The sequence below is a fragment of the Sinohyriopsis cumingii genome, chromosome 5, assembly GCF_028554795.1.
Source record: "Sinohyriopsis cumingii isolate HCF-2022 chromosome 5, ASM2855479v2, whole genome shotgun sequence".
NCBI classification, from domain to species: domain Eukaryota; kingdom Metazoa; phylum Mollusca; class Bivalvia; order Unionida; family Unionidae; genus Sinohyriopsis; species Sinohyriopsis cumingii.
Genome location: NC_142965.1, coordinates 77,450,841 through 77,464,405, shown reverse-complemented (window position 1 = coordinate 77,464,405; position 13,565 = coordinate 77,450,841). Strand labels below are relative to the sequence as shown.

Here is a 13,565-nt window from a genome sequence, read left to right as displayed (position 1 = left end):
TAATAATGTTATGTATAAAAACGTGATTAAAATTAAATGAATGCAGTTGTGAATGTGGTTGTCTAAGAATGTTATGACTCTCTCTTTCGAGTAAAAATTCAAGATATTTCGAGACTATTTTCTACCTGGCCATTTTTGGGGCAAGCACAATTTTCTCCAGGGTAATCTGAATTTTCCAGTTAAGAGAGAGAGAGAGAGAGACGTACATAACTACCTATTTGTATGCATGACTACAGGATGTATAAAAATTTAGCGACATAGTATGAGAAGGGTTTGCATATAAATATGTCTGTTGATGTCTACTTGTGTACGCTATGCTCGTGCACGAAATTCAATTACGGCTATGTACATGAATGACACGCATATTATTCATATCTCTATGTATAAGAAGGTACACAGTGATGCATATAGGTATGTTCATCTATGAATATGCACATACTCATTCTAAAATGTACATTTACGTATACATGCTTACATGTTTATTAGCATGTGCATAGAAATGATATTCAAGTGTTCAATAGTAAATAGATGTGGTATCTGTATATACATTCGATTTTAGGTATATACGGTAGATGTAAGCAAATATGCACTAGACTTCATGTCTATGTGGTAAATGTAGGTCTATATGCACTAGATTTCATGTCTATGCAGTAAATGAAGGCATATATGCACTAGACTTTAGGTCTATATGGTAAATATAGACCTATATGTACTAGAATTCGTGTCTATACGGTAAATTTAGGCCTATATGCACTATACATCATGTCTATATGGTAAATATAGGCATATATGCACTAGAATTTATGTCTATACGGTAACTGTACACGCACTAGAATGTATCTCTATAAATTAAAGATATATGCACTAGAATTTATTTATAAAAGTTAAAACGAAAATACCCTAGACAATAGGTCTATAAGGTCATGTTGGAATCCACTCAATTCAATTTGCCCGGTGTACTTTTTTTTCTCCTAATACCAATGCCATACTGTCTATGCATATCTATTTGTGCATGCAAGAATTTATGTGCATGCGTTCGTCTTCAGAGGTATGTACGTATATTTTAAAGATTTGTATATTTACAGCATCATAATAAACATATTTTGAATACATACGTGTCTGGCTCCGTGTACTGGCACGTGTGCTTCTCTTTACTGGCGTATGAATGTTTGTATAGACCTATTTATACTTCAAAATTTATCTCAACATGTGTATTTTGATATAAGATAGATAAAAAGATCCTTTGATCAAGGTGCACACAAATGCGCTGTTATCACGTATATGGGTGTATTCAAAGGACAAACTCGTACAGTATAAATTGTAATATCTTATATCTGTACATGTACATTGTTCTAGAGAAACAGTTGTTTTCAATCTATAATTTAGAATTAAATTCAGATTATGTATTTGAAGTCATTTTATGTCAGTCAGATTGTAATCGTTGAAGTAATATGTTAAAGTATTGAAATCTTTGATGTATTATGCAGCATTATTGTAATAGTTATGTATTATGTAACAGTATTGCAATCTTTGATGTACTATGTAACAATATTAATGTAACAATATTATAATCTTTGATGTACTATGTAACAGTATTATAATCTTTGATGTACTATGTAACATTATTGTAATAGTTATGTATTATGTAACAGAATTATAATCTTTGATGTATTATGTAACAGTACTGTAATCTTTGATGTACTATGTAACAGTATTATAATCTTTGATGTACTCTGTAACAGTATTGTAATCTTTGATGTACTATGTAACAGTATTGTAATCTTTGATGTACTATGTAACAGTATTATAATCTTTGATGTACTACGTAACAAAACTGTAGTCTTTAATGTACAACCATGTAACCGTATTGAAATCTTTTTCATGTACTATGTAACAGTATTGTAATCTTTGATGTACTATGTAACAGTATTATAATCTTTGATGTACTATGTAACAGTATTGTAATCTTTGATATACTATGTAACAGTATTGTAATCTTTGATGTACTATGTAACAGTATTGTAATCTTTGATGTACTATGTAACAGTATTGTAATCTTTGATGTACTATGTAACAGTATTATAATCTTTGATGTACTATGTAACAGTATTATAATCTTTGATGTACTACGCAACAAAACTGTAGTCTTTAATGTACAACCATGTAACCGTATTGAAATCTTTTTCATGTACTATGTAACAGTATTGTAATCTTTGATGTACTATGTAACAGTATTGTAATCTTTGATGTACTATGTAACAATATTGTAATCTTTGATATACTATGTAACAGTATTATAATCTTTGATGTGCTACGTAGCAAAACTGTAGTCTTTAATGTACAACTACGTAACCGTGTTGAAATGTTTGATGTACTATGTAACAATATTATAATCTTTGATATACTATGTAACAGTATTATAATCTTTGATATACTATGTAACAGTATTATAATCTTTGATGTACTACGTAAAAAAACTGTAGTCTTTAATGTACAACTACGTAACAATATTGAAATCTTTGATGTGCTATGTAACAGTATTGTAATCTTTGATGTAATATGTAACAATATTGTAATATTTATGTGCTATGTAACATTATTGAAATCCTTGATGGACTATGTAGTAGTATGAGAATCTTTGATGTACTACTGTGTAATAGAATTGTAATAGTTTCTATACTTTGTAAGAGTATTTGAGTCTTTGATGTACTATGTAACATCATTGTAATCACTGATGTACTATGTAACATCATTGTAATCACTGACGTACTATGTATCAATATTGTAATATTTTTATGCACTACGTAACGGTATTGTAATAGTTTATATACTATATAACAGTATTGCAATCCTTCATGTACTATGTAACATTATTGTAATCTTTTATGTGCTATGTAACATTATTGTAATCTCTGGTGTACTGTGTAACAGTATTGCAATCTTTGATGAACTATGTAACATTATTATTATATTTTATGTGCTCAGTAACATTATTGTAATCGCTGATGTACTGTGTAACGGTATTGTAATCTTTGATGTACTATGTAACATCATTGTAATCACTGATGTACTATGTAACATCATTGTAATCACTGACGTACTATGTATCAATATTGTAATATTTTTATGCACTACGTAACGGTATTGTAATAGTTTATATACTATATAACAGTATTGCAATCCTTCATGTACTATGTAACATTATTGTAATCTTTTATGTGCTATGTAACATTATTGTAATCTCTGGTGTACTGTGTAACAGTATTGCAATCTTTGATGAACTATGTAACATTATTATTATATTTTATGTGCTCAGTAACATTATTGTAATCGCTGATGTACTGTGTAACGGTATTGTAATCTTTGATGTACTATGTAACATCATTGTAATCACTGATGTACTATGTAACATCATTGTAATCACTGACGTACTATGTATCAATATTGTAATATTTTTATGCACTACGTAACGGTATTGTAATAGTTTATATACTATATAACAGTATTGCAATCCTTCATGTACTATGTAACATTATTGTAATCTTTTATGTGCTATGTAACATTATTGTAATCTCTGGTGTACTGTGTAACAGTATTGCAATCTTTGATGAACTATGTAACATTATTATTATATTTTATGTGCTCAGTAACATTATTGTAATCGCTGATGTACTGTGTAACGGTATTGTAATCTTTGATGTACTATGTAACATTATTGTAATCTCTGATATACTGTGTAACAGTATTGTACTCTTTGATGTACTGTGTATCGGTATTGTAATTTTTGATGTACTACGTAACATTATTGTAATCTCTGATGTAGTGTGTAACGGTATTGTAATATTTGAGTACTGTGTAACGGTATTGTAATCTTTGATAAACTATGTCAGAGTTATTTTTTTATACGAACAAGAGTCACTATAACTAAGATTTTCTATGAAATGCCTCGCATTTACGAAGTGAAGAAGCACTGATGTTTATTTATTTTCTTAACCTACTGGCATTTAGTTGCAAACGTTTCGTGCATATTAACCAATTATAGTAGCGCATACATGCGACCTTTAGCCGACTCGCTCATTTTATAAAATCCCATACATGCCAGAAGAGTAAAAAACAAGACTAAAAAAAGCATAAAACAATGCTAGAGTACTCATACATTTCTATATCACAAGTAAAACTCAAAATTAAATTGCAGTAGACCAGTCAGATCATGAAGACAATTTCGTGAATACAAACTTAGACTGCTGCTCGAAGGGAGACAACTCTGCATTGTGTTCATGGCGGCAACAATTAAGATTTTACAATGACATGATTTGATATTTAAAGTAGACGATCATTCGAAAAATTCAACAAGTTAGATTTGTGAATGAACTTTTCAACTTTACAATCATACCTAGGAACACACACACACACACACACACACACACACACACATATGCAGGCACAATTGGTAGAGTTGTTGATAGTGGAAGTAAGTAATGGATGCTTAGCGGGATCGAGGGATTAACATTGCCCATATACAGATTTCAGTATGAATTCGTAGGTAGATTTTGCCCGGAAGAGCTAAAAACGAGAAAATTTGCATCTGCGTAAAAATGCGGATTCGAATTATCTATGCCGTGTCCATGTTTCAGCATGTTAGTACTAGACAACTTCCCGATGGATAAAATCTACGAACACCCTTTGCTAGGACCAGCTTATGCCTAAATTCTTCTTACACAAATATTTTACCGAATGGAATTTGGCGATTTAGAGACCAATGCAGTCTATCACTACCTGGAGTAGAATTACAAATATCATTCGTGAGTGGACGGCACATCTTAATGTGACTTGCCAGAAACTGTTAGAAATCGAACAATATGAACGATACAGCATGGTTGTGACACAAATGTCATTAACAGGAGAATCCCTTTAAGGAAAATGAGAAAATAGTTTGTGCTGTGCTAACATTTATAAGAACAGCGAACGCATTCAAAATAAATTATTTAAATTACTATTGCACTGCTACCTAATTATGATCATAATGATTTTGCATATAGCACTCTGTATTCTATATTTAGCTATACTCGCCAGCCCAAAATCATTATCAACCTTTGTATCATTTCATATCTTTGTTCAAAATTTACCATGTTCATATGCCTCTCTTGTTCGTGAAGATGTTAATTATCCATGCTCGTTTTTCCTCTAATTTAGCGGTGCATTTCAAAAATATTGTTAACCAGAAAGTTCGGCATAGAAAATATTTATAGGTTACTGCATTTGTATGGGAAAATATGAACGAGTTTTGGGATGGAATACTGCACGACCTTGGGAGTGCAGTCTATCCTTCCGACAAAACGAGTTCATATTTTCCCATACAAATGCAGTAACCTTTTTATTATATGCTCATTTTTTTAAAATTCTACCTAAGGTTTAATTATATAAACAAAATATACTACAAGAAACAACGTAAATGAATGAATGCCGTATTCCAAACTAAATACACAAGCGCAGATTTGTCATTACACAATGACATCATTATTAATGCGCACATAACTCCGCCCAGATAAATTTGAACTTTGTCGCGCGCTCGACGTAACTTTCGAATGAAAATGGCGTGTCTAGTTATAATTGAAATTTGCAGTCATATTGTGAATGAATGCGCATTGCAACAACTTTTCAATTTGATCTGGAATGAATATATTTTGGTATTTTGTTTCTATTCGACGAATGTTTGTGATTTTGGACTGGATTCATCTGTGCAACTTATACATGAAATACATCGGATTGAAGTGGCGCGGGAGAAGCGTGTTTACATCTGCAAATGTGTTTCTGTTTCTGTCATTGAATGTTTGAAATCACAATGTGGAAAAAATATGAAGTCTTTCAATTGGAATTATCAAAAAGACGCCATGGACTTTAATGCTTATTTCATTTTGAGTGCAGTAAGGAGGATGCAATTGCATTTATCATGAAATTACAGCAGAATTTCGAAATGTGTAATCTAGATTGAAAACCTACGACATGGCTCATGTAATTCGGATTTGCAGAATTAAGAAAATACATTTTGAGGAAATTCAGGATGTAAAACTGTAAGTATATTTTATTTTGCCATTCTTCTCACCAGCTAAAGAAGAGAGTATATGACTTGTCACTTGTATGTTATTTGTAAGGACCTTATCTTGCGTATCTTATATAATGTAGCTAGCCTAAATCCGTAACATTGTATCAACGCGGATTGTGCCAAAGCAGCTGGTATGTGGCAGTCCACGAAACATCTGGTTTAGTTCATTCAGAAACAATTTTAAACCACCACAACGTAAAGAGCCTCTTACGCGAGTGTACGTGATTTGTGTACAAATCAAAAGTGCTGGCGTCTGCGTCCATTGTTTGTTTACAATAGAAAGTACTTCCTTTATGCACGTGAATGCTATATGTGTATTGTCGCGCGAGTTCAATATCGGGTAATATTAAACGATTCTGACAATGTAAAGTTAACGGGGGGAAAAATGAGCATATAATAATGCTTGTTATTATATGCTCATTTTTGCCTCCGTTAGCTTTACATTGTCGGAATCGTGTTGTATTTTACGATATCGAACACCTTCGTATTGCACTAACGTGCACGACACGTGTGCCCATTAGTGTATTAGGAACTACTTTTGTAAACCAATCATGTACACCCATGTAATAGGTGCTTTACCTTTTGGTTGATTAAATTTGTTTCTGAATGAACTAAAGCCGATGTTTCATGGACTGTTATATACTAGCTGTTTTGCCACATTCCGCGTTAACTTTCTTGATACAATGTTTCGGATTTAGACTAACGATAGATGCCAGACTGGTCATAAAATTGCTGGATCCCTACAAATACATGCAAGTGACAAGGTATAAACTGTTTTCTTTAGATGGTAATAAGAATGGCAAAAAAATATACTTACAGTTTACATCCTGAATTTCCTCAAAATGGATTTTCTTAGTTCTGCAACTCCGAATCACATGGGTCATGTCATGGGTTCTAAAGCTTGATTACACATTTCGAAATTGTGTTGTAATTTCGACTATATTCCAAGTGCAATTACATCCTCCTTACTACACTCAAAATGAAACATTAGGCATATATCCCATAGCGTCTTTTTGATAATTACAATTGAAAGACTTCATATTTTCCCCACATTACGATTCCAAACATTCAATGACAGAACAGAAACACAGTTGCAGATGTGAACACGCTGCTCCCTCGCTGCTGAAATCATATGTACTTCATATGGAATTGATACAGATAAATCCAGTCATTATCATGAAATTTAGTAGAATTGATAAAAATACAAAGTCCAGACTAAATGGAAAAGTTGTTGCAAGGAGCAGTCAAAACAAATATGGTTTAAACCACCCCGGAGTACAAACTAGTTTGAAATAATCACTGGAAAAAGTATGATAACTTTTTACAAAACAGCCGGAAGGAGCTTCACAAAAATATTACTGAACAAATATTTAATATAATGAATTCTGCTTATATTTTCAAATTCTTGTTTCTGTTTCCTTCATTTGCGTTGTTTGCCTGATAGAACACAAGTAATTATTTGGTGTTTATTTCAAACTGTACTTTAATAAATTTAATACATTGAATTTCTAAAATGTTATTGTTTTCTCCGAAATAGGCTTAGTTTCATAATAAAAACTAATAAATCAATTTCGACATATCGTGCCATAATAGGGTTTTCAAGAAATATGTTACCACCCAGGGCTGAATGTGGATTATGCGTTATGCATGTGCATCTACATAAAAAACACGGATATTTGCTGCAGTTTCGCTTCTTGCATAATGCAACAACGTTTTACTTTTTTTTTTCAACAAGTGTCGATCGAGTGTATTTGCGAGTAACTAACCTGTTTTCTAATTCCGCCATTGGTGGCGGCGAGTTGTAGCTACATCAGAAAATCTGGATCAAGATTGTTCTTCCGTTAGTCAATAAGTAACTTCTTTTAAGTTCATTTAATCTCAGCAAAACATAGCTATAATCAGGATGTTAAATTACATATGTGCTTATAAACCCTTCATAAAGATAAAAGTTACATAGAATATGCATACATTTTAATACATCCTGATATATATATATATATATATATATATATATATATATATATATATATATATATATATATATATATATAAAATACTACAGCTACATGAATTTTTGTTTCATTTATAGAGCTACTTTATTTTCTAATTCATGTGACGAATATTGAGCAACAAATATTTCTTGCTTATTATGTCGTGTACATTGAATTCATAATTCTATTCAATGTTTTAGGCACGTGTCGTATACCATGTCTGAACTCATCCATATTCAATAGTATACGACAGATGCGGGCTTTCGCATTAGTATCGTTCCTTCAAATACAATGTTAATTGGAGTCCGGGTCATGTATTTAGTTGGAAATGGATATTACAAACAGTTTTCACAGTTTACTTGCATGCTCAGTGAGATTAAAAATCCATGTTGGCTGATTAATCAGTGTGCTACCTTCTGATGTCGAATCAAAGTGTTCTATACCTCATTTGTCTCCCAATAGTACAAAATTCAGACCCTAAGTGTATAACATTTAAATCATAATGGCTCAAAATTTGAACCCCACGTGTATACCATTTAATTCCCAACTGTCATAAATTCAAACCCCACGTGTACACCATTTTATTCCCAATGGTCCAAAATTCAAACCCCACGTGTACACCATTTAATTCCCAATGGACATAAATTCAAACCTCACATGTACACCGTTTAATTCCCAATGGTCCAAAATTCAAACCCCACGTGTACACAGTTTAGTTCCCAGTTGTTAAAAATTCAAACCCTACGTATACACCAATTAATTTTCAATGCTCCTAAATTTAAATTCTACATAAAAAGTACGTCGAATATATATATATATATATATATATATATATATATATATATATATATATATATATATATATATATATATATAACATTCATCAAAGTTATTTTTAACAATATAGCACAAACCTGAAAGGAACTGCTCTTTTGCATTTGTCGTCTGCTTCATCGTTTTGATCCTTAAAAGGAATTGCAAATTCATATCATTACACCCCACCCCACCCCGTTGACTGGTTAACTGAACTTCCTTCTTAGACCAAGTGGAGACACGACTTATAAACAAAACGAATTATTTATAACAAATTAATCAACTATTGGGTTTTACATTTTAGAGAGAAAAACAATCGGTTGGTGGAAATTCATACGATACAATCAAACGTGTGAGATCAAGGGTCAAATGTACTGAAGAAGTAGAACTGGTACCTAAATGTTGATATAATTTGGAAAATAGAAACCACATTAGAAGAATGATGCCAACTTTATTAAAATCACGTGGAACATATACCGGTAATTAGAGAATTTTGGAAGGAACAAAATTATATTATCAGGAACTGTATTCTTATCATCAACTGGATTCACTTGATCTCCAGTCTCTCCTCAGTTGCATGTATATTCCTCGAACTGACACGGCACACAAAGAAAGAATAGTTGCAAGATTATGCAAGTTTTCCTGGAGCAACTTCAGTCTAACATACATGCCAAAGAAATAAAAACAGGATCAGATATGTTTACAGTTAAAGTTTTAAGTTTATTTTAGAGATCTTAGTCCATATTTTGTCAGGGCAATAAATTATTTTGATAAATTTTGGGGAATCGTCATAAAAAATAAATATTTGTAATAAATTGTTTCGAAGGGGGTTAACTAAAACAACATTTAAAACAACTGAATATAATTTATTTACTCTATATAGCCTTAAAAAGTGCATCAGCACGTGTCTCTGATAAACCATAGTATGTTGGTAGATAACGTATTGTTAATGGCCAAACTTGTTTGACTAAGAGAAAATACATAGTAATCAGGGTTATTCACTCGTACAGGCTATTACGAAGCGTGAAATATAAATCACTGATTCCACCTATTATATTATTTATACTTTTTGCTGCCAAAAAAGCTGACTTAAACGCTGAAGAAATTGACCAAGTATGCATGACTATATTGTACGTGAATGTACAAGATTATCAGACCGCTCCGGTGGCCCAGTGGCTAGAGCGTCCGCCTCGGAAGCGGGAGGTCGTGGGTTCGAACCACGACCCATACCAAAGATTTACAAAAATGGTACTAACAGCTGCCTCGCAAGGCGCTCAGCATTAAGAGGTTAGTGTTAAGGCTGGTCGGCCTGGTGTCAGAATAATGTGACTAGGTGGGACATCATGCTACATGTCTGCGGCATGATGCCCCAGTGCTAGACATCACTATAAACTGACACACTGCAGACATCGTAGTGATATGACTGACATTTTTTTTAAAGCTACGATACAAATCTTAATCACGCACACACACAAGGTTATCCCCCTGTCCAGGATGTAGGTGCTACGAAACACAACTCCTATCTGTTGATGTGATCCAGAAGAAAAAAAAATATTCAGATTTTGTGGGTCTGTGCACATGTATACGCTTTTAATGTTAACATGTGCGGAGGCCGACGGGAACAGTCAATGGTATAGTGCTAAATAAAGAAGTGATAGAACGCAATACAGAAGTGAGAGAACGCAATTAAGAAGTGATAATATTTTCTTAGGTTGGTTTTGTCTTTTCGGAAGAATCAATATGTAAATATGGCTGTTCCTTGCCGTCAAAGAGTTCTAAGGCAAGTCTTCTGATACATGGCATTACATAAATTAGAAATATTGCATGCTCTTTTTAAATGGGTATCATTTTCATGCAGTTACTTGGAGTCAGAGCCCTTAAATAGCGGTACAACCTAAGCATTTTTCAGAGTTTGGTTGCACTCTACAGTTTCCTTCATTAAAGAAAAGAATTTCCCAGGTGTTTCTCACTGGTTAACCTGGCTATTCAAACAAAAAGACTTTGTATGTATGTATGTATGTATATATATATATATATATATATATATATATATATATATATATATATATATATATATATATATATATATATATTAGGTATTATTAAAAGAATTTGTTTAAATTCCTTTGATTTTGGTGTATGATTTATGGGTGTAATTTGGGTTATAGAGTATATACCTGTCCTTACCTCAGATGTGCATGTATATAACAAAATTGCTTGCTCCTCATTTTCACTTCTTGGACTTCCAAGGTAAATTGTGATTTAAAAAAAAGCCGGTATCCTTTTATTTGTGACCATTTATATAAGTTGTATTTCCTTCACTGCACTGCCCCGGGGGTGGGGTGGGTTCCCCCGAAAAAAAACACCTTACACACACAAACGTACGATCACTTAAAACTTGACCATCGTTTATTCTTGCACACATTTACTAGGTATTATGCATAATTTGATTAATAGACACATAGCCATTTGCTTTGGTGCACTTTCGAGGAAAGAAATCAGGGTCATTTTGAAATTGTGTCCCACTCACCAAGCCCCCCTGCCCCTAAAAAAACCCCAAAAAACACTTGATCTGGACCTGCTAACTACACAGGCAAAATTCGTTTTCCCTGGTGTACTTTGGACCTCCTAGTTCAGGCAGTTTTCGATCCCATGTGAGCAGCCATTTTGATCAGCTGTGTGCTTAGATCCTACAAGTATAAAATGTAAAGAAATTTCAGCCACAGTCTATGAAAATACCGTCAAGACAGGGCCGGTCTTAGGCCGATTGGACTGATTTGACTGCGCTCACATGGGCCCCGCGTGTTAGTTATTTTTAAAAATTTATCTAAAGAGAGATAGCATATTTAAAGCGATGGAAGAAAATTTTAAATTCAATATAATATAAAACTTGTTTAAAAGTGTATTTCCAAATGCCGTGCTCACAGGGGGCAGCGCCAAAACGATCTAAATCGGGCTCGGCGTTTGCTAAGGCGTTAATGCGTCAAGGTATGCCAGCATTCTTTCCATAGTGCATGTTGCAGATGCAAACTTCATCTTAAACCCGTTACTTTGTCAGAAGCACGTGATGTGTGTGAAGTGCCACAATTAAGATCAAGTATTTGAGGCAGTTTGCGTTATGGTAATATGTATCATTCAACGTTGCCGGATGAGGGTACACAATACAATCGTGTTTGTGCCAAAACAAAGCGCAAACCTTTTAAGGTCATTTAATGGACCAGTCTCATCCTAGCCATATGTTGCAGATTACATAAAGACCAGATTCTGCGAATTAAATAAAATGAGGACCTGTTTTACCGTCTCAAGCCCTGTTATTAGTCAGTTGTTAAAAGTTCATTGTGCGCACTCAAGGGACCCGTAGTTAGAAGATTACCTCTCTAACGACAAGACTAAGCCCTTATTCATCCCTTATTTACACAATTTACACTCAACAACTGAATTTAACTTTGTTTCACTCACCTAAAATAACCACATGCGAAAGGAAGTGTAAAAATTCGTGAACGAAAACGGGCAAATTTTTTTTATTATTGATCTTATAATCTTACACGTTTGTACTTTCTTACTCTTTGTTTATTCTAATGCACATATGCATTCAAATATTTCACAATTCTTCTATGATCCTCTTTTTTACCTCTTTTTTTAATTCATATGTTCATTTACTAATTCCTTCTTACACTTACTGTCCCGCGCTGATCCAACGTTTTCTTCGTTCGTTTGCACGTACTTTCCTTTTTAAAATTCATAATGAATTAAAAAGTTGGCTGGTGAAATCATGAAATCGACAACAGAAATAAATTATAAAATTGATTGCAATCCAAGTTAAATTAATTTTTGCTGTCTCCGGTTTGGTGTCACAACCCAACAAAATACATTTAAGGCTGATGAGACTAATGCGAACGTGCATATTTTCACTGCGAATATAGCAGGCATTTGCAGATGATGAAGGTGACGACAACAAAGATGGCAAAGACGATGACAATGACGATTACAGATATAATCAGCAATAATATATACATCGCCAACAAGAAATCGACAGAGGATGTGAGGAACCCTATAATTTAATAATAATAATAATAATAATAATAATATTAAAAAGGGGTCCGTCTATCGAGCTAATCAACTACCTGCCTTAGTCTGGGTACAAGGCTTATTGTTTTCCCCTATTTCTAATGATTCATGACAATAGTCGTTGTGAACTGAATGGATCTTAAACGCACGAATACTACAAACAATATTTCTTAAAATCCCCTAATTACCACACAACATGAACATGTACATTCACACTTACATTGTTCATCTTATTTAACGTTATGATTCACCACTTTGCGTACTCGAGCCGATTATTTATACTTCACGCCGTGCAATGAAAAATAGGAACCAAGCACTCAATACAATGAATTATTTCTCTCTCAAGTTACTAGACACGTAAACCTTAAAATATCCAGTTAATTACCTATATAAAGAAATTCGGGAGGGTCCATTTTATGGAACTAACCCATTCTATCAAACTTTCGTGACGTCTGCTGCTAGAAATTGGCAAATTACTTGGGATGAGAAATATCTTTCCAGTATCTTTTCGACTCCCCATAACAAATAATCACTGAAATATAGGAAAGCTATCAATGGAGACATAAATACAAACAGCATATACTCTAGGT

At 33.2% G+C, this 13,565-nt stretch overlaps 1 protein-coding gene across 1 annotated transcript in view; it reads right to left on the bottom strand.

Annotated features, from left to right (window-relative positions):
• Positions 1 to 1,136, bottom strand: part of LOC149799529 (serine/threonine-protein kinase PAK 3-like) — an 83,030-nt gene extending 81,894 nt beyond the window's left edge. Inside the window, exon 1 of the mRNA XM_089958876.1 lies at positions 1,116 to 1,136. The gene's annotated coding sequence lies outside the window, so the exon portion shown is untranslated. The remainder of the gene's footprint in view (positions 1 to 1,115) is intronic.
• Positions 1,137 to 13,565: the final 12,429 nt, after the last annotated feature.